The sequence below is a fragment of the Gopherus evgoodei genome, chromosome 11 (assembly GCF_007399415.2).
Source record: "Gopherus evgoodei ecotype Sinaloan lineage chromosome 11, rGopEvg1_v1.p, whole genome shotgun sequence".
NCBI classification, from domain to species: Eukaryota; Metazoa; Chordata; order Testudines; family Testudinidae; genus Gopherus; species Gopherus evgoodei.
Window position 1 is genome coordinate 10,326,736 of NC_044332.1, and position 18,686 is coordinate 10,345,421.

Sequence of the window (18,686 nt, forward strand, 5' to 3'; positions counted from 1 at the left end):
GGCAGTTTTAACATTTGGTTAAGATGCCAACAGAGTGCAGTGAACTCAAAGGGAAATTAACGAATGGCCGGGGTTCTGCCTTGCGAAGAAATGTCAAGAGCAACGAGGGCGCAGTTCTAAAGTAATTCTCTGCAATTGGGGCTGGCAACTTGATGTCGTGTGTGGGTGTGTGTGGGTTGGTGGGTGGGTGTGTGTGTGAAGGATCTGGATTATATCAATGGATGAGGAGGTAATTTGGATATTTAAATAAAACACTGATTCTGGCCTGCATATTTATACCTGCCTCTGGAAATTTCCATGACATGCGTCTGACGAAGTGGGTATTCACTCACGAAAGCTCATGCTCCAATACGTCTGTTAGTCTATAACAGGGGTCAGCAACCTATGGCACGCGAGCCAATTTTTAATGGCATCCTGGGGCCTGCCGGGACCCCAGGGTGCCGTTAAAAATCCTGCCAACGTGGCAAGCTGCAGGGTCCGCGCTCCTGGGCTGGAGGGCCGGGCTCAGCGCAGCAAGCCGCCGGCCCCTGCCCTGCCTTCCCCTGGAGCCCTGCCGCCGCGCGCAGCACTCTGGGAGTCGGGGTGCGCGCTCCCGCGGGGCAGCCTTTGGCTCCGTGGGGAGGAAAAGACGCTTCCCGGTCATCTGGAGCTCCGTTGCCACATGCAGCCCTGCCCCGCCCCTCGGAGTGCTGCGCGCGTGGCAGCAGGGCTCCAGATCAGCGGGAACCCAGCGGATAAGGGGTCCGGGTCAGGGTGGGGGCAGCCAGGGGACAGGGAGCAGGGTGGGTGGGATCCCAGGGGAGTGGTTAGGAGTGGGAGTCTCTGGAGGGGGCAATCAGGGAGCTGGGGGGGGGTTGGATGGGGCATAGGAGTCCCGGGGTCTGTTAGGGGGTGGGGGGTTGATAGGGTCAGGGCAGTCAGGGGACAGGGAGTAAGGAGGGTCTTTGGGAGGCAATTAGGGTGGGGGGGTCTCTGGAGGGAGTGGTCAGGGGACAAGGAGCTGGGGGGGTTGGATGATTTGGGAATTCGGGGGGGGACTATCAGGAGTTAGGGGTGTGGAGAGGGGTTGGGCAAGCAGGGAGCAGGAGGGCATTGTATGGGTCAGGAGTTCTGGGCAGGGGCGGCTCCAGGCCCCAGCGCGCCAAGCGTGTGCTTGGGGCAGCATGCCGCTGGGGGCGCTCTGCCGGTCACCGGGAGGGCGGCAGGCGGCTCCGGTGGACCTCCCGCAGGTGTGTCTGTGGAGGGTCCGCTGGTCCCGCAGCTCTGGTGGACCATGAAAGCCGTGGGACCAGCGGACCCTCCACAGGCACGCCTGCAGGAGGTCCACCGGAGCCGCCTGCTGCTCTCCCGGCGACCAGCAGAGCGTCCCCCATTGCATGCCATCCCACTTGGGGCAGTGAAATGTCTAGAGCCACCTCTGGTTCTGGGGGTCCTGTCAGAGGGTGGGGAGCGGTTGTATGGGGCATGGGAGTCTGGGGGGTTCTGTCTGGGTGCGCGGGCGTGGATAAGGGTTGGAGTAGTCAGGGGACAGGTAGGGGGTAGGGTCTCAAGGGGGCAGTCAAGGGACAAGGGGCAGGGAGGCTTAGATGGGGGTGGGGTCCCAAGAGGGGGTAGTTGGAACAAGGAGTGGGGGGGGTGGTTGGGAGTGCGGGGGGGCAGTCACCCAGCCCTCTTCCTTGAGCCCTGCCCCACCCCCCAGGGCCCTGCCCTGAGCCCTGTACCACCCAGACCTCTGTTGACTCCTTTACCCCCTCGCATGACCCCAGCCCTGACTCTGACACCCCCACACATACCCAGCCCCCCTACCCTGACACCTGCACCCCCCTCACATGTGCCTAGCCCTCTGCCCTAACTCTTGGACCCTCATATCCCATGCACCCCGCGCATCCCCATCCCCACCCTGAGCACCAAACAGGAGCTCCTGCATCCCTACTCACATTCCCATCTGCACCCTTCACACCAAATGGGAGCTGCCCAGGTAAGTGCCCCCACCCCACCTGCACCCCTCACACCAAATGGGAGCTGCCCAGGTAAGTGCCCCCACACCCAAACCTCCTACCCTAACCCTGAGCCCCCTCCCCCATTCTAGCTCCTGGCCAGACCCTTCACCCCCAGCCCTGTGCTCGGTCCACTCCCACCCTCAGCTCAGTGCAGAGAGAGGAAGAGAATGGGCCAGAACCAGGGAGAAGGTAGGTACCCACTGTATGTGGGCAGGGCCGGGACCCCAGACCGGCAGCGGACTGAGCAGGTCTGTCAGCTGGGATCCCAGCTGGCAGGAGCTGGCGGATGGAACCCCTAAGCAGCAGCGGGCTCAGCTGCTGCCAGTCTGGGATCCTGGCTGCTGGCCCCGCAGAGCCCACTGCTGGTCTGGGGTCCCGGCCACCAGCCCCACACAGCCTGCTGCCGGTCTGGGGTTCTGGCTGCCACACCCTTCCCACCTGGGGTCCCAGCTGCAGGCCCCACTCAGCCCACTGCCGGCCTAGATGAACAGAACCCCAGACCAGCAGTGGGCTGAGCAGGCCGGCGGTGTAAGATGAACATTTTAATTTAATTTTAAATGAAGCTTCTTAAATATTTTAAAAACCTTATTTACTTTATGTACAATACTAGTTTAGTTATATATTATAGACTTATAGAAAGAGACCTTCTAAAAACGCTAAAATGTATTACTGGCATGTGAAACCTTAAATTAGAGTGAATAAACGAAGACTTGGCACAGCACTTCTGAAAGGTTGCTGACCCCTCGTCTATAAGGTGCCACAGGACGATTTGTTGCTTTAACTGAAACACAGTTACTGTCCCCTTTCTTTTCAGTCTCTCACTCTAGAAAACAGTCCCCAGCAACAGTTAATTTCTGTTCCTTGGAACCAGCCTGATGAAACTTCTTAAAATGCCTATAAATGACGTGCACGTGGCCTTTCTCCAAACACAGGGCAGGGCGCAGTGAGACCCTGCGTGGTGACACACTGGTCACAGGGGGCTCAGCAAATGGAGTTACTCTTTGATCCACGGGCCCGACATTTTGTCCCCTCTACTCCAGGTCTTCCTTCTCCCAGAACCATCATCCAGCCATTTCTCCTTATGCTTTGTTCTGGTGAAGAAAACCTACAGACACATCTGGAATCTATTTCTTCAGTGCCCAGCCCATCTGTGAGAGGAGCTGGGACAGTTCATTCCAGCCATACAGCCCTTGGGATTCACACTCAGATTCCTCACCTCCCACCTAGCTCCTCTCTGCCCTGCTCCCCACATCCTGCCAGCCTTCCCCTGCTCTCTCAGACCCCTCCCATCCAATTCCTTCCAGTCCCCTAGGGATAAAGCGATTCGCCGCAGTCCCACCTTGGTCACCTATTGCTGGGGCTGTTGCAAGCATGTCTCCTCTGAATTCCCCCCTTTGCCTTGCTGTCCCCTGTGCCTGACCCCAAAATACCACAGTTGGGCCCCTCCTGTTTGGAAATCCCCTGCTTGTATCTCCTGAGATATTACGTCCCAGGACCTGGTCCCGCCTCCCCTCCACCAACATCTGGGCTGAAGCTGGAGTCCTGGGGAAACAAGAATAGGAATCACACGAGGTTGGTTCCTCCAGGGCTCCATGCTGCATCCAGAGAGCAGTAGAGCAGCAAGGACCTAGCCTGTGCCACCGCTTGCTCCCCTAGGCCAGGGCAGAAGGGTCTCGGTGTTTTCCCAGCTTCCCTGGGCTAGGAGAGGGGGCTCAGGGATGCAGAACCTTGGTGCAGGTATCACACCAACAGATCCCGCTCATCAGCAGCTGGGATCGAACCCGGGGCCTCCAGAGCTTAGGTGCAGGAGCCTCTGCAGCACGAGCTAAAACCCAACTGGCTGTTAGCTAAGGGCCTAGAGCAGACTCCTGTGACCCCGATCTCAGTGGCCCTAGATGGGACAGAGCCTCACAGCCAGGAGGTGTGTGGGATACGCTGGCACCCAGCCCACTGTCATTGGTCCGTCCTCCCCTGCCATGAGGCAAACCTCATTTCTAAGCATTACACTCATCCCATCAGGGAGCAGGGATTACAGCTTGTGACACGGGCCAGTCAGAAGCAGCTCATGCATTCGCACTGTTTCCAGGCTGATTTGGCAAAACCCTTGGAATAACGAATAAATGTAGGAACCTTGTGCTCCGTGTCTGGGTGAGTAACGCACGGAAAGGAGCTGAATTCCTCCCTCTTGTTCCCTGCACGGTCTGTGCTCGGCGATGCTGAGGCCCCTTTTCTCACCCCCTCCTCTGGGTTCTGCTTCTTCCTGCCTTGTATCCCCCTTTGCGCTGCTTGGGAACCACGAGCAGCACAGAGAGCACAGGACAGGCAACTAGGAGCCTGCGCTGTGAGCTCGCAGACCCTTTGCGCTGCCGGTGGGATTATTGTGATTCCCAGACAGCCCCACGGACACGGCCCTGTCCAGGGAGCTCGCTTGGGGCACTGATCCGTGCAGACCCAGAGGGAAGGACTGAGTGGTCCCTGAAAAGGCTTGAGGAGGGGCGGGAAGGAGGGTGGAGGCTGGGGGAGCAGGGTCCAGGCAGAGATGAGAAGATGTGTGTTTGTGTGGCCGGGGTAGAGCGTATCTGAGGGGCCAGGGGTGAAAAGTGGGCCCATCACAGGGGCTGGGCTCTCACTCCCCTCCCCCGGCCCAGCTACTGAATGCCTCTCCCCCAGCTCTCCCCACCTCTCCCTCCATCCTGCTGGGACCAGCTCCGCCCATGCAGCTGAGTCTGCATTGCAGAGCAGGACCCTGACGCTCTCACTCCTGCCCCCGCACTGCTCTCTGGGGCCGTTTCACTCCCCTCCATGGGCAGAGACTCCCCCAGGGCAGGAAAGGCCGGGATGTACCTGTCGCTCACTGGCTCCATCATGCTCACTAGGCTCCTGGGTTTGCCTTTTCTTTGGGAGTCTGAGAACATAGTTCGTAGCCCTGATGGGACCTGGAAATCCCCTAATCCCGCTCTCACTGCCCCCCCTCCCTCCGCCAGGTAATGCTGCGTAGGACCCTATCAGGGCAGATAAAGGTCTCTGTCCCGTTGGTCACTGTGTGTAACGGGGGTGAATTCACTTCAATGGACCTAGGGTGATCAGACAGCAAGTGTGAAAAATCTGGACTGGGTAGGGGCTAATAGGCGCCTATATAAGATAAAGCCCCACTTACAAGGACAGCTGGTCACCCTACATGGGCGGGAAGCACGTGCTGACAGGCTGCAGTGACTTGGCAGGGGGCTATTGGACAGTAGGTCCCGCTGCTCACGGCTCTCTGTGCAGTCCCGGCTGGGGGGCAGCGTTTCTCCCACTCGTTTTAGAAAGAATTGGATCCGAAACATTTGCAACACGAGACACATGTGCCTCATTTTCCACCCATTTTAGACAACGTAGGGTGCAGGGCAAAACTGAAGGGTGGGCTCCTTGCACTGAGGGGGCCTGAGATGGTCGGGCGGGAGAATTCACTAGGGCAGAGGGGTCCATCTGCCGGCAAAAGCCATGTCTCTCCCGGCAGCCCCCATGTCTCCTGATGCAGAGAAATCGAACCTGGGGGAAAGGAGTGAGGTGGGAGAATTTTTTGTCCCTGGCTTTTCTGTGTTGCACGGTCCCATTGTAACTCCCTTATCTCTGTCCCATTTTCATTCTCTGCTAGTTGGCTGCCCCCATTGCTGGTCACTCCCTCTTCCCCAGTGTTGCCAACACTCGTGATAATGGTTGTTTTCCTTAAAGCCCCAGCTCCTGGAGGCATGTGAAGATGTGATTATTTTCAGCCTTCATTCTCAAAGAAAAGGAAGTTTCTAGCCCTCGTGGCTGTGGAGGAAGCTTCAGAATGTGACCCCAGTGCCCCCTAAAGGCTCAAAAAGCAGAAGGCCAATAAAATGAACCCCAAAGCTCTTCTTCATACATAATCTCATGATTTTAAAGCCAGTCTCCTGGGTTTTGGTGAGCCTGACTCATGATTGTTGAACATCTCGGTTGGCAATCCTGTTTCCCCATCAGTGGCCTGTTCTTCCTCACCCCTCCCCTTCTGTGGACCCGTCTGCACCATCAGACCACCCGCCACAGACTCTGATCCCTGGTCAGAGCAACTCTGGCCCGGCGAACATCTGAGTGGGGTTTGCAGTAGAACCCGGTTCTGATCCATATTCCCCTTCCCCCAAGTAGTGCAGGGCTCTGCAGACACCCCCTGGGGCTCAAATGGGACCTGGGTCCGTCTTGTCTACACTGCAGCGCCCAGCTGTGCTCGGAAGGTGTTGGGAACCACTATGCACTCAGTGGTATTCCCAGAACAAGAGTGAGAATTCAGGCAGGGCCCAGCCCTCTCCCCATCCCTCCCTCCCTTTCTTCCCTGGCTCCAGCCTTCTCTGCTCCTGGATCCCTCCCTTCTGCCCCACCCCAGGATCCTCCTATACCATTTCTTGGATCTCCTCCCCCTCTGTCATTTCTGCCAGTGAGTCTTCCTCTATGTGGCCTCTCTCTCCTCCCCGTCATTAAATCCCCACCCTCTCCCCAAAATCTTCCTCTTGTGATCTGGGCTCTTTGCTTCCTGCTGCCGCCGCTGTGTGTTGTAATAAAAAATAAATATAAGTGAGCACTGTGCACTTTGTCTTCTTGTTGTCTTTGAAATCAATGTACTTGAAAATGTAGAAAACACCCCAGAATATTTAAATAATTGGTATTTTGTTCATCATGCAATTCGTATTTGTATTCACTTGACAGCCCTAGTTCAGACCAACTACTGCACAAGTCGATTCCTTTTGCAGTGCTCTTTGTGCCTATCTTTAGGTGTAATACAAAAGAATTGAAGGAAGAGGGAGAGCTGTGCTTTGGCATTTGGGCTGCAAGGCAATGCAGCCTTCCCTGGGGTTTCCCTTCCACACTTGTACTGGCTAGGCGGATTGTGGGGGTGGGGCCGATGACATCATCCTGGCAGAGCCGCAGGGTATATCATTTCCCTGGCTGTCCTGAATAAGCCTTTTCTCTGTCTCTTGGGGCCTCACTTCAGGGTAACGGGTTCTAATGCAAGGACAGCCTGTGAGCACACATGAAGTTATGCCCTGTGCTGCACCATCTAGAGATTGTGCATCAATTATATTGATGCCTTAAGAATTTCTGGCTCGGTAGGTTCTAGCCTGGGATCAGGCCCAGGATTATTAGAATTACTGTTGAGTTGCAACACACACACTCAGAAAAAGCCTTTGCAATTTGCAATCGTTTTATTACTACAGTTAAGTTACAAACCTGCCAACCCAGCCGGGTAGCCGGCCCTAACACAGAATGTACATCTGAGCCGCCACATAGTCACACCAGCACCCTCAGAACAACCCCACTGATGAGTCATTGTTTTTCTCATCAGCTTCTTCCTTGTCACCATCATCAGTGGTCGTCGCGCTGGCACCTCCCCAGAGCTATGGCTCTCAAAGCACCCAGGCCAAGACACAGCTGATGCCTAATGCAGAGTCAGTAGGGTTTTAGCCCCTTTTCCTCATTGTATTTCCTCACCGCACTAATGTAGGGGTGCCCTTCTCCCATACGTCACTAATCGTCTTACCTCCAGTTCATTAGCATATACAGCTGTAGTTACCATGGCATTCCCGTGGTCAGACATCTGCTTATGTTCCAACTTAAAATATCTCAACTAGCATTATATGTCGCCTGTCAGCAGTTTGGTCAGCACAGCATTCTAGCTTCTGCTCTCTTATCATCTTGGGTTACTCCTGGTTAACTACTTCAGTTCAGGCTTTTTTGGGCCTGTCACAGGCTGATTCCCCGCTCTAGTATTTCAAGTGCAGAAGGTGGGGGCCTGCAAGGACCCCAAAGATTAATATTACACACTCCAGGCTGGTAATGCTGCCAGCACCCAAGTGCATAATCCCTTTGAGAGCCCTGGAAGGGGTAACCTGAGAGTACCCTCAAGCCCTTTCACCACCACCTGCCCCAGAGAAGAGCTGACAAAGCAGGGGAGGGGAGGATTCAGGTGTTGCCACCAGCTAACTAAAAAATGTGCACAAACCTCTTCAGACACAGAAATCCAATCAGGTTCTTAAAACATGCAAAGAATCCTGTGGCACCTTATAGACTAACAGACGTTTTGGAGCATGAGCTTTCGTGGGTGAATACCCACTTCCTCAGATGCATGTAGTGGAAATTTCCAGGGGCAGGTATATATATACTAGCAAGCAAGCTAGAGATAACGAGGTCAGTTCAATCAGGGAGGATGAGGCCCTGTTCTAGCAGTTGAGGTGTGAAAACCAAGAGAGGAGAAACTGGTTCTGTAGTTGGCAAGCCATTCACAGTCTTTGTTCAATCCTGAGCTGATGGTGTCAAATTTGAAGATGAACTGAAGCTCAGCAGTTTCTCTTTGAAGTCTGGTCCTGAAGTTTTTTTGCTGCAGGATGGCCACCTTAAGGTCTGCTATAGTGTGGCCAGGGAGGTTGAAGTGCTCTCCTACAGGTTTTTGTATATTGCCATTCCTAATGTCTGATTTGTGTCCATTTATCCTTTTCCTTAGAGACTGTCCAGTTTGGCCGATGTACATAGCAGAGGGGCATTGCTGGCATATGATGGCGTATATTACATTGGTGGATGTGCAGGTGAATGAACCAGTGATGGTGTGGCTGATCTGGTTAGGTCCTGTGATAGTGTCGCTGGTGTAGATATGTGGGCAGAGTTGGCATCGAGGTTTGTTGCATGGATTGGTTCCTGAGCTAGAGTTATTATGGTGCGGTGTGCAGTTACTGGTGAGAATATGTTTCAGGTTGGCAGGTTGTCTGTGGGCAAGAACTGGCCTGCCACGCAAGGCCTGTGAAAGTATGGGATCATTGTCCAGGATGGGTTGTAGATCCTTGATGATGCGTTGGAGGGGTTTTAGCTGGGGGCTGTATGTGATGGCCAGTGGAGTCCTGTTGGTTTCTTTCTTGGGTTTGTCTTGCAGTAGGAGGCTTCTGGGTACACGTCTAGCTCTGTTGATCTGTTTCCTTATTTCCTTGTGCGGGTATTGTAGTTTTGAGAATGCTTGGTGGAGATTTTGTAGGTGTTGGTCTCTGTCTGAGGGGTTAGAGCAGATGCAGTTGTACCTCAGTGCTTGGCTGTAGACAATGGATCATGTGATGTGTCCGGGATGGAAGCTGGAGGCATGAAGGTAGGCATAGCGGTCGGTAGGTTTTCGATATAGGGTGGTGTTAATGTGTCCATCACTTATTTGCACTGTGGTGTCAAGAAAGTGGACCTCCCGTGTAGATTGGTCCAGGCTGAGGTTGATGGTGGGGTGGAAGCTGTTGAAATCGTGGTGGAATTTTTCCAGAGTCTCCTTCCCATGGGTCCAGATGATGAAGATGTCATCAATGTAGTGTAGGTAGAGAAGGGGCGTGAGTGGACGAGAGCTGAGGAAGCGTTGTTCCAGGTCGGCCATAAAGATATTGGCATATTGTGGGGCCATGCGGGTGCCCATAGCAGTGCCACTGATCTGGAGATATATATTGTCATCAAATTTGAAATAGTTGTGTGTAAGTATAAAGGCACAGAGCTCATCAGCCAGTTGTGCTGTGGCATCATCAGGGATAGTGTTCCTGACAGCTTGTACTCCATCTGTGTGTGGGATGTTTGTGTAGAGAGCCTCTACATCCATGGTGGCTCAGATAGTGTTTTCTGGGAGATGACCAATGCATTGTAGTTTCCTCAGGAAATCAGTGGTGTCACGGAGATAGCTGGGATTGCTGGTGGCATAGGGTCTGAGTAGAGAGTCCATATATCCAGACAGTCCTTCAGTGAGAGTGCCAATGCCTGAGATGATGGGGCGTCCAGGATTTCCGGGTTTGTGGATCTTGGGTAGTAGATAGAATAACCCTGGTCGGGGCTCTAGGGGTATGTTGATTTCTTCTGGTGTTAGTGTAGGGAGTGTCCTGAGTAGATGCTGTAGTTTCTTAGTGTATTCCTCAGTGGGATCTGAGGGAAGTGGCCTGTAGAATTTGGTATTGGAGAGTTGTTTGGCGGCCTCCTTTTGGTGTCAGACCTGTTCATGACAACGGCACCTCCTTTATCAGCCTCTTTGATGATAATGTCAGGGTGGTTTCTGAGGCTGTGGATGGCATTGTGTTCTGCACGACTTAGGTTGTGAGGCAAGCGATGTTGTTGTTCCACGATTTCTGCCTGTGCATGCCGGCGGAAGCATTCAATGTATAGGTCCAGACTGTCATTTCGACCCTCAGGAGAAGTCCATGTGGAGTTCTTCTTCTTGTGCTGTTGGTGGGAGGGCACCTGTGTATCAGTGCGCTGTTCAGTGTTGTCCTGGAAGTATTCTTTGAGTCGGAGACGGCGAAAGTAGGCTTCCAGATCGCCGCAGAACTGTATCATGTTGGTGGGGGTGGCAGAGCAGAAAGAGAATCCCTGAGATAGGACAGACTTTTCGTCTGGGCTGAGTGTGTAGTTGGATAGATTGACAATATTGCTGGGTGGGTTGGGGTACCACTGTTGTGGCCCCATGTGGCAGGTAGGAGTTTAGACAGCTTACAGTCCTTTTTCCTTTGTAGAGAGGTGAAGTGAGTAATGTAGATCTCCTGTCTTATTCTAGTGAAGTCCGTTTGTATAGAAGTTTGGTTATTAATGAGAGTCTCCAGGTTGGAGAGCTCTTTTTTGATGTTTTCCTGTTTGCTGTATAGGATGCTGATCAGGTGGTTCCTCAGTTTTTTTGATAGAGTATGGCATAATCTCTCACTGTGGTCTGTGTAGTATGTAGATAGCAGTGGATTTTTTACCTTTAGTCCATTTGGTATGATGTCCATCCGTTTGCATTTGGAAAGGAAGATGATATCTGTCTGTATTTGTGCAAGTTTCTTCATGAGGTTGATGGATTTCCGCTCCATACGGCTAAATGCAGTGCCTTGCATGGTGTCCAGTATCAGAGGGGTAGCCATGTTAGTCTGGATCTGCAAAAGCAGCAAAGAATCCTGTGGCACCTTATAGACTAACAGACGTTTTGGAGCATGAGCTTTCGTGGGTGAATACCCACTTCCTCAGATGCATGTAGTGGAAATTTCCAGAGGCAGGATCCTCAGGATTGAACAAAGACTGTGAATGGCTTGCCAACTACAGAACCAGTTTCTCCTCTAGCATATATATACCTGCCCGTGGAAATTTCTACTACATGCATCTGAGGAAGTGGGTATTCACCCACGAAAGCTCATGCTCCAAAACGTCTGTTAGTCTATAAGGTGCCACAGGATTCTTTGCTGCTTTTGCAGATCCAGACTAACACGGCTACCCCTCTGGTTCTTAAAACATGTAACTTTTATTTAAAAAAAATAAAAGACGACACATCTGAAAACTCAGACTGTTAGGGATTAAACACCAAAAATAACTTTATTGGAATCCAGCTTAAAGGTTAGAAGAAAACAAAACAAAAGCACCTGGGGTTAGCACAGAGGAATCCATAAGCCAGAATAAAGAATTAAATCTAATCACATCTATCTAGACATTCCTAATCTATTTGCATGTCTGAGATTCCAAATGAATCGTTTCTAGGTATAATGCTGATGATTTTCCATACCTGGCCCGAGCTTTACAGCACACCTTACTGTTCTAGCTCTCAGCCAAGAGAACAAAAGCCCCCCTCACCCAGCAGTTTTTCCTAGTTTGAAAAGGTGCAGCTTCCCTATTGGGTCCCCTGGTCAGGTGCCAGCTCATTTTAAGCTTACCTCTTAACCCTTACAGGTAAGGCAATTGGGCACAGCTGCTAAGGAGGATTCTATAGCTACTGACTGGCTGGGTGTCCATGAAGAAGAGCTACTCCTCCTCATTGATCACAGGGCCCAATGCTTCATTTAGTTTAGCTAAACCGTTGTCTTACAGGCCTTGTGGCATTTTAGGCTCCATGCATTACTGCTATAACTTATACTCATGCCTGACCTATCGGCTACACCCTCCCCCTGCTCTCAAGGGGGCTTGTGGGCAAAGGAAAGGAGGTGCAGGAAAGGATCGTGGACATCGTGTAAAAGCAAACAGCTCTGTGGGAGCACACTGTGGAGCTATGTTCGCAGCCAGCACTTCAAACAAGCCATCTCCTACAGCGCTCAGGGAGCCCCCTTTCGCTCCCCTGCCCGCACCATTCCGCCCACCAAGCCAAAGAGAACAGTTTCCACCTACATGCTGTTGTGAGCCCATCAGCGCAGCCACGTGTGCACTCAGCACTTCGGGCATCTTCCTCCGCAGCTCCACTGGGCTAAAGTTTCCACTGTGTTATGTTAACTCAACGGAGGTTTTATCATGTACAAGTCAGCTTTAAAAAATCACTTAGGGACAGCTCCCTCCCATAAGAGTAATTATTGACCAAATCTTCACCCCAACACACTGCCTCAATTTCCTTGGTTACAGAACATTCATTTTACACCATTGCACTCTGGCATCAGTTTAGGTACATGTCACCTCCCTCATCCTGTGTGTCTGACTACTTGGGGCACCTTATGGTCCCCAATCTTGTTGTTCATAACACCGAACTTCTCTTCTGCTGTGCCTCTCAACCATCGGTAAGGATCTCTCCCTGGGTCTCGCAGACGTTCAGCAAAATCCAGTGTGATACTCTATACCTCAAATAGCACCTGGAACCCCCATCTTCATCATTCACGTGCCGTTGTGATATTTCACACAAAGCACACCGTGTATGATATCTTATGAAAAGTCATGATATACTGAAACCCGTTGTTGTGTCCAAATCTGTATATCGTTAGTGTGTATGAAGTTCTGAGATTTTGCTGTATGGTTGTTAGTGAAATATGTCCTCCCCACCAATGCTAGACTCAAGAAGAATGCTCAGAAGACTTCAACTCAGGAGACAGGCCCCAGGCTTGAGGTAGAGGCCTGTGTATTATAAACTATAACATCCATAGGAGTGAGAAAATTGCTTGTTGTAAATAGTGTCTAGTGTAAGAAGGTTTAAGATTGTTGTAAATAGTGTCTAGTGTAAGAAGATTTAATATTTAGATCGGGTGTTTAGCTTTTTTTTTCTTTGGTAACTATCTCTGATTTTTAGTACCTACCACTTATAATCACTTAAAATCTATCCTTCTGCAGTTAATAACCTGTTATATATGTAAGCAGAGTCAGGACGAGCTCTACCCTGACATCTGGTGGTGAATTATGGCAAGTGTGGAAAAGGATTTCAGGGGCTGATCGTATTTGCATAGGCACACCCACCCTGCCTGGCATAGCCCATGGCAGTCTGAGATGGTTGCTTTGGCAGCTGTGGGATCCCTAGTTTCTTTGTTTTTGGGGTGGGAGGAGTGGAATGTTGTCACCCTGATTGTGTGGATGAGGAACTGTGAAACTGCTTTTTGACAGGGAGTCTCACCATCAATTGAGTGACACTTGCTAAACAAGGGAATGGGCTCCTTGTGTAAGCTAGGAGCACCAATTGCACCTCCTTTTCTCTTTAGTGTTGAATATCAGAGCTGATTTTTTGATTTCCTTAAGAATCCAAGTCACTGGTTACTGAGCTGAACTCACTGTGGGCTAATGGTGCACCAGCACTGGGGTTCCCCTCCTATAAGCTGAAATCACTAAAGAGCTTTGCTAACTAGTGGGGGAGCCTGAAGCTATATTGTGTAGCAGAGCAGCTGGCAGAGCAGAGTAGTTTGTGGGACAGTTGGAGCAGCCCACAAAGCGAGCAGAGCCGATCAGTTTGCAGGGATGGCTGGAGTGGATCACAGGACAGCTGGTGGAGCAGAGCAGCTGGCAGAGCGGAGCAGTTTGTGAGATGGCTGGAGTGCCCACGAAGCAAGAGGAGCCGATCAGTTTGCAGGGATGGCTGGTGGAGCAGAGCAGCTGGCAGAGCGGAGCAGTTTGTGAGATGGCTGGAGTGCCTACGAAGCGAGCGGAGCCGATCAGTTTGCAGGGATGGCTGGAGCGGATCACAGGACGGCTGGTGGAGCAGAGCAGCTGGCAGAGCGGAGCAGTTTGTGGGACAGTTGGAGTGGCCCACGAAGCGAGCAGAGCCGATCAGTTTGCAGGGATGGCTGGAGCGGATCACAGGACAGCTGGTGGAGCAGAGCAGCTGGCAGAGCAGAGCAGTTTGTGAGATGGCTGGAGCGGCCCACGAAGCGAGCGGAGCTGATCAGTTTGCAGGGACGGCTGGAGTGGATCACAGGACCGCTGGTGGAGCAAAGCAGCTGACAGAGTGGAGCGGAGCTGAGCAGTTCATAGGGAAGGCGGAAGCAGAATCCCATGGAGAGGCTGAGCAGTCGGCCCCAGACCACATAAGGTACCCCTTTCTACCCAGGCTGGTGGAGGGAAAACCCCTGCAGATAGACTCTTGAACTCTGGGGCTGCACTGACCCAGGACGGAGACTTTTGGGTTGCGGGACTTCTGGGACTGTGGGTGATTTTTGGGTTGCTGGACTCTTGGGACATTTGAGGTATTGAGGGTGATTTTGGGGTTGCTGGACTCAAAAGCCCGGGGAAAAGGACATGGCCTAGTTCAGGTGTTTCCCCAGTTTAATGCTATGCTATTTATCTCATGTTATTAAACATTTTCTGCTACACCGAGACTCTGTGCTTGTGAGAGGGGAAGTATTGCCTCTTCGAGGTGCCCAGGGGTGTGTGTAAGATTTTCCCTGGTCACTGGGTGGGGGCTCGAGCTGGTTTGCATTATGTTGAAGGGAGGGGACCCCTATATATTGAACCCGGCCCTTGCCACTATTAATTCGGCCTGTCAGAAGGGTTACATATATATTTTACCTAATACAGTGTGTTTTGCACGAAGTGCTTGGGAAATCACAGCTCGGGTTACAAAGGCTAGTGTGTGCCCTCTGCACATCGAGGGCAGGGCAGACTAGGTAATGAACTTACACTGGTCAGGCTTCTCAGCGGGGCGAGACAGGACCATTCTGGGGTGCAAGGCTGGGAAGAATTGGCTGGTGCCTTATGCTGTGTGATTCGTGAGCGGCTCTGGTAGCATTCATGCCATCTAGCTGGGTGTACTAGCTGAGTATTCATGCTGCTGTGCTGAGTGATAACAACCTTCTGGTAGCCCTTTGTACAATGGGATGCAATTTAGGTGTGGAGGCCAAATTCCCTTTACTCATAATATGTCAGGGAAAGTGTGTAGGGCATGTGCACACACGCGCACACACACATGGCAGGGGAAGCTCAAACTGAGAAGACAGACCAAAAAACCCCCTCACCCTATACACTCCCTCAAGACATGACTTTGGGGCAGCCTCATGATTTCTGGGGGGATCTGAGTCATGATTTTGAACATTTGGGGTTGGTCACAGTAAGCTCACACGTTGGGGTGGTGCCAGCCATTTTGGGGGCTCTCTGGGGCATGCAGTTGGGTCCCCTATTTGTCAGTCAGGATCCAGATGCCCCCCCCCCCCATGGCTCTGTGTGTGTCCTTTGAGGCTAGGCATGTGCCCTCTGTTTAACTTCCTCTGTCTCTGTGCTGCTTCACTGAAGCCCCCAGCTGGCCAGGTGGCAACACAGATAACAGGTCAGCTTTGGTTCCATAAAATCCATCCGCCGAGCTCCCAGAAGAAAGGAAAAGCCAGTGTCCCCCAAGGGTTCAGTGCACCGAATATCTATTCCGGTCACAAACGTGCTGAGCATTTAACTCAGTCCAGCCCACGGTTCTTATCCCCAAAGGAATTAACTAGAATATGTTTTATGTTACATATGCCATGTAACATATCCCTGTGGGGGTTATGATCTACTGAATACATTCCTTCTATTTGTAGGCATGTGTCATTTTTGTACTTGAAGTTAGAATATTGGCTGTATTCAGTTTTCTTGGACATAGACTTGTGTGTTCTATTTTATTTTGCTTGGTAATTCACTTTGTTCTGTCTGTTACTACTTGGAACCACTTAAATCCTACTTTCTGTATTTAGTAAAATCACTTTTTACTTATTAATTAACCCAGAGTATGTATTAATACCTGGGAGGAGCAAACAGCTGTGCATATCTCTCTAGCAGTGTTCTAGAGGGCGAACAATTTATGAGTTTACCCTATATAAACTCCACTGGGAGTTGGGCATCTGAGTGTTAAAGACGAACACTTCTGTTAGCTGCTTTCAGTTAAGCCTGCAGCTTTGGGGCATGTGGTTCAGACTCTGGGTCTGTGTTGGAGGAGGCAGGCATGGCTGGCTCAGCAAGACAGGGTGCTGGGGCCCCAGGCTGGCAGGGAAAGCAGGGGCAGAAGTAGTCTTGGCACATCAGAAGGGACCTTTCTAACCATCCTGTCTGAGTGTTGTACTTAGAGTGCTGCACAGGATCTTTTCAGGGGGGATAGGGCAAAGCGCCACATTTATTGGTAATACATGTATCAATCAACACTATATCACATGCATATGATTATATATTACACTCATGCACTCACATACATGCACACAAGCACACTCCGTCTTATTGTTTTTACCAATTAGTTGCTCCCCTTAACTGCACTGGCCAGGTGAGTTAGATGGGAGACGGGTGGAGCCATGCTTCTGCGGATCCAGGTCGATGCTCCCATAATGACAAGACGAGACCCAGGGTCGTCTGCAAGACACCTCACCTTTATAGCAGCTTCCCTCTCATGCAAATCTGTATCAGATCCAAAATCTGTGTCGGTGTCTGTTGGTCCTTTCTGGCGCCACCTTCTAGGTGTTGTCTTAGTGCTGCTACATTTATTTTCAAAGAGGGTGTTTTCAAAAGAAGGTGCTGCTCCTAACCTCTAAGGTCGTCTTCTTTAATGAGCCCAATTGACAAGTTTTATTGTTCTTGGGTCTAGCTTCCATCCCCTCTCCAACCATTGCAGCTATCTGGAGGTGCTGCCTTCCATGCCTTCCTCATTCACACCTCCTTCATTCAACAGGGGGGAGATCTTGTTCTACTCTGAGCAAAAAGACATTTTTCTTCTACTTTATCTATCCTTAGGGGCTATGATATTATGCCAAGGCTTAATACAGAGTTTCTAAATGAGGATTTGATTCAAAGTTCCCATATCTAGGACTTGACACAAAGTCGCGTGAAAACAGAGGTCACACATGGATAGACCCAATACAAAGTCATATGAAAGTTATGCGAAGCTGCTTAATGCAGAGATTTATCTGAGACATGAGCTGTTGTGCCACACAAGCCAGAGAACCTCACCTAGTGATTCCTGCACTGAGGCCAGTACCGGGTTGTTGAATGAGAACAGATCTTTTACAACGATATCCTAGCCTGATTTAAAGACCTGAAGTGACAGAAAATCCAACACATTCCCACTGCATTGCTCCAATGGCTAATCCCCTCACAGCTTAAAATTTGATCCAATTTTGATTTTAAAAAAATCTGTGGAAAATTCCTGCACAAAAAGACTTTAAAAAACCATCTGAATGATGCCATCATTGACTTCACTGCCCCTCCTCCCATTCTAATGACAAAGCTTAGATGCCTGTGTTTTGGGTGCATGACATGAGAAGCTGTAAGAGGATACATTTCAAACCATCTCGGAGATTTCGGAGCACCGCTTTCAGTGACTTCTGAAGAGACTTGTGCTTCTAAACTCCTGACGCACCTTTAAAAATGTCCCCCTATGGTGGATTGTGTCAGAGAGGCCAAGTGCTCAGCATTTTGTGCAAACCAGCCTTCTTTATAGTGTCTGAAGTCAGGCATCCAAAGTCTGTAGCTGGTTTTAAAAATGGAGCCCAGTCCTGTTACATGGAGACCTTTGAACCCAGGGCAGGTGGTGAAAGAGAATCTCCTGTGGAAATGGCTTGAAGGTGCTGTCTAAAATTCTGGGTGGGAGGGAGATTATTTTTAATGGCATTTTAAAATCTAAAGAGACAGATGGAGGAAATGTGCGGAGTCGCTGCATCCGAGGGGTGGGGCCTATAGCACTAATAGATGAAGGCAGCTGATTCATTTCTTCTCTGCTTTGATGTGAAGGAGCCAGGCAAGCATCCACTTGGCCCTTCCCTCCCCGGTGGGCATGTCATGAGGTGCAGTACTGCCAGGATCCTGCTGGGTCCCGGCTGTAACACCACTGGTAGTCATAGTTGTGGTACCCACAGTAGTCCTGTGGGGAGCAGCAATAGTCCCAGTTGTCTCTATAATCTGTATAGCACCAGAAGTATCTTTCTCCATAAAGGCCACATGGATGGTCAGCCCGACAGGCCTTCCCAGAGACGGTCACTGTGGAGTACTGGGGTGAGCATTTTGTGGTGGAGCCATCTCCCAGTGGGCACTCGTATAGTTTAGACGCTGGATTCACTGTGCACTTCTCTACACAGCAGTAATCCCAGTTTTTGCTGTCAGACGTGTAACACCAGCTGTAGGCATATCCTTGATACCCACAGGCCTGCCCAACACAGCTCCACCCTTGGGCTGTTACACGAGAGTTTGGCAGGTGTTTCTGCTCCTGGAGGGTGCAGACTGTGTCCGAAATCCCAGAAGCCTCTGCCACTGCAGCTGCGGCAGGCGCCAGCACACAGGCCAGGTTGTCCTGTTTGTACGTCGTCTCAAACTGGCTGTGCCAGTCTGCCATGCTAGAAATACTCACCAGGAACCCAATGCCCGTCAGCTGCATCTTCTTCTGATCCAGGGTCTGGCTTGTCATCACCTGGCTGGTCTCCCTGTCCAGTTTACTCCTCTTCGCTGGTGGAAGGAGCTGGGAGTAAGAGTCTATTATAAAGTTCTGGAAGGTATTGTACAAGGCTTCCTTTATTGCTGATAACACCTTTTGTCCCTTCT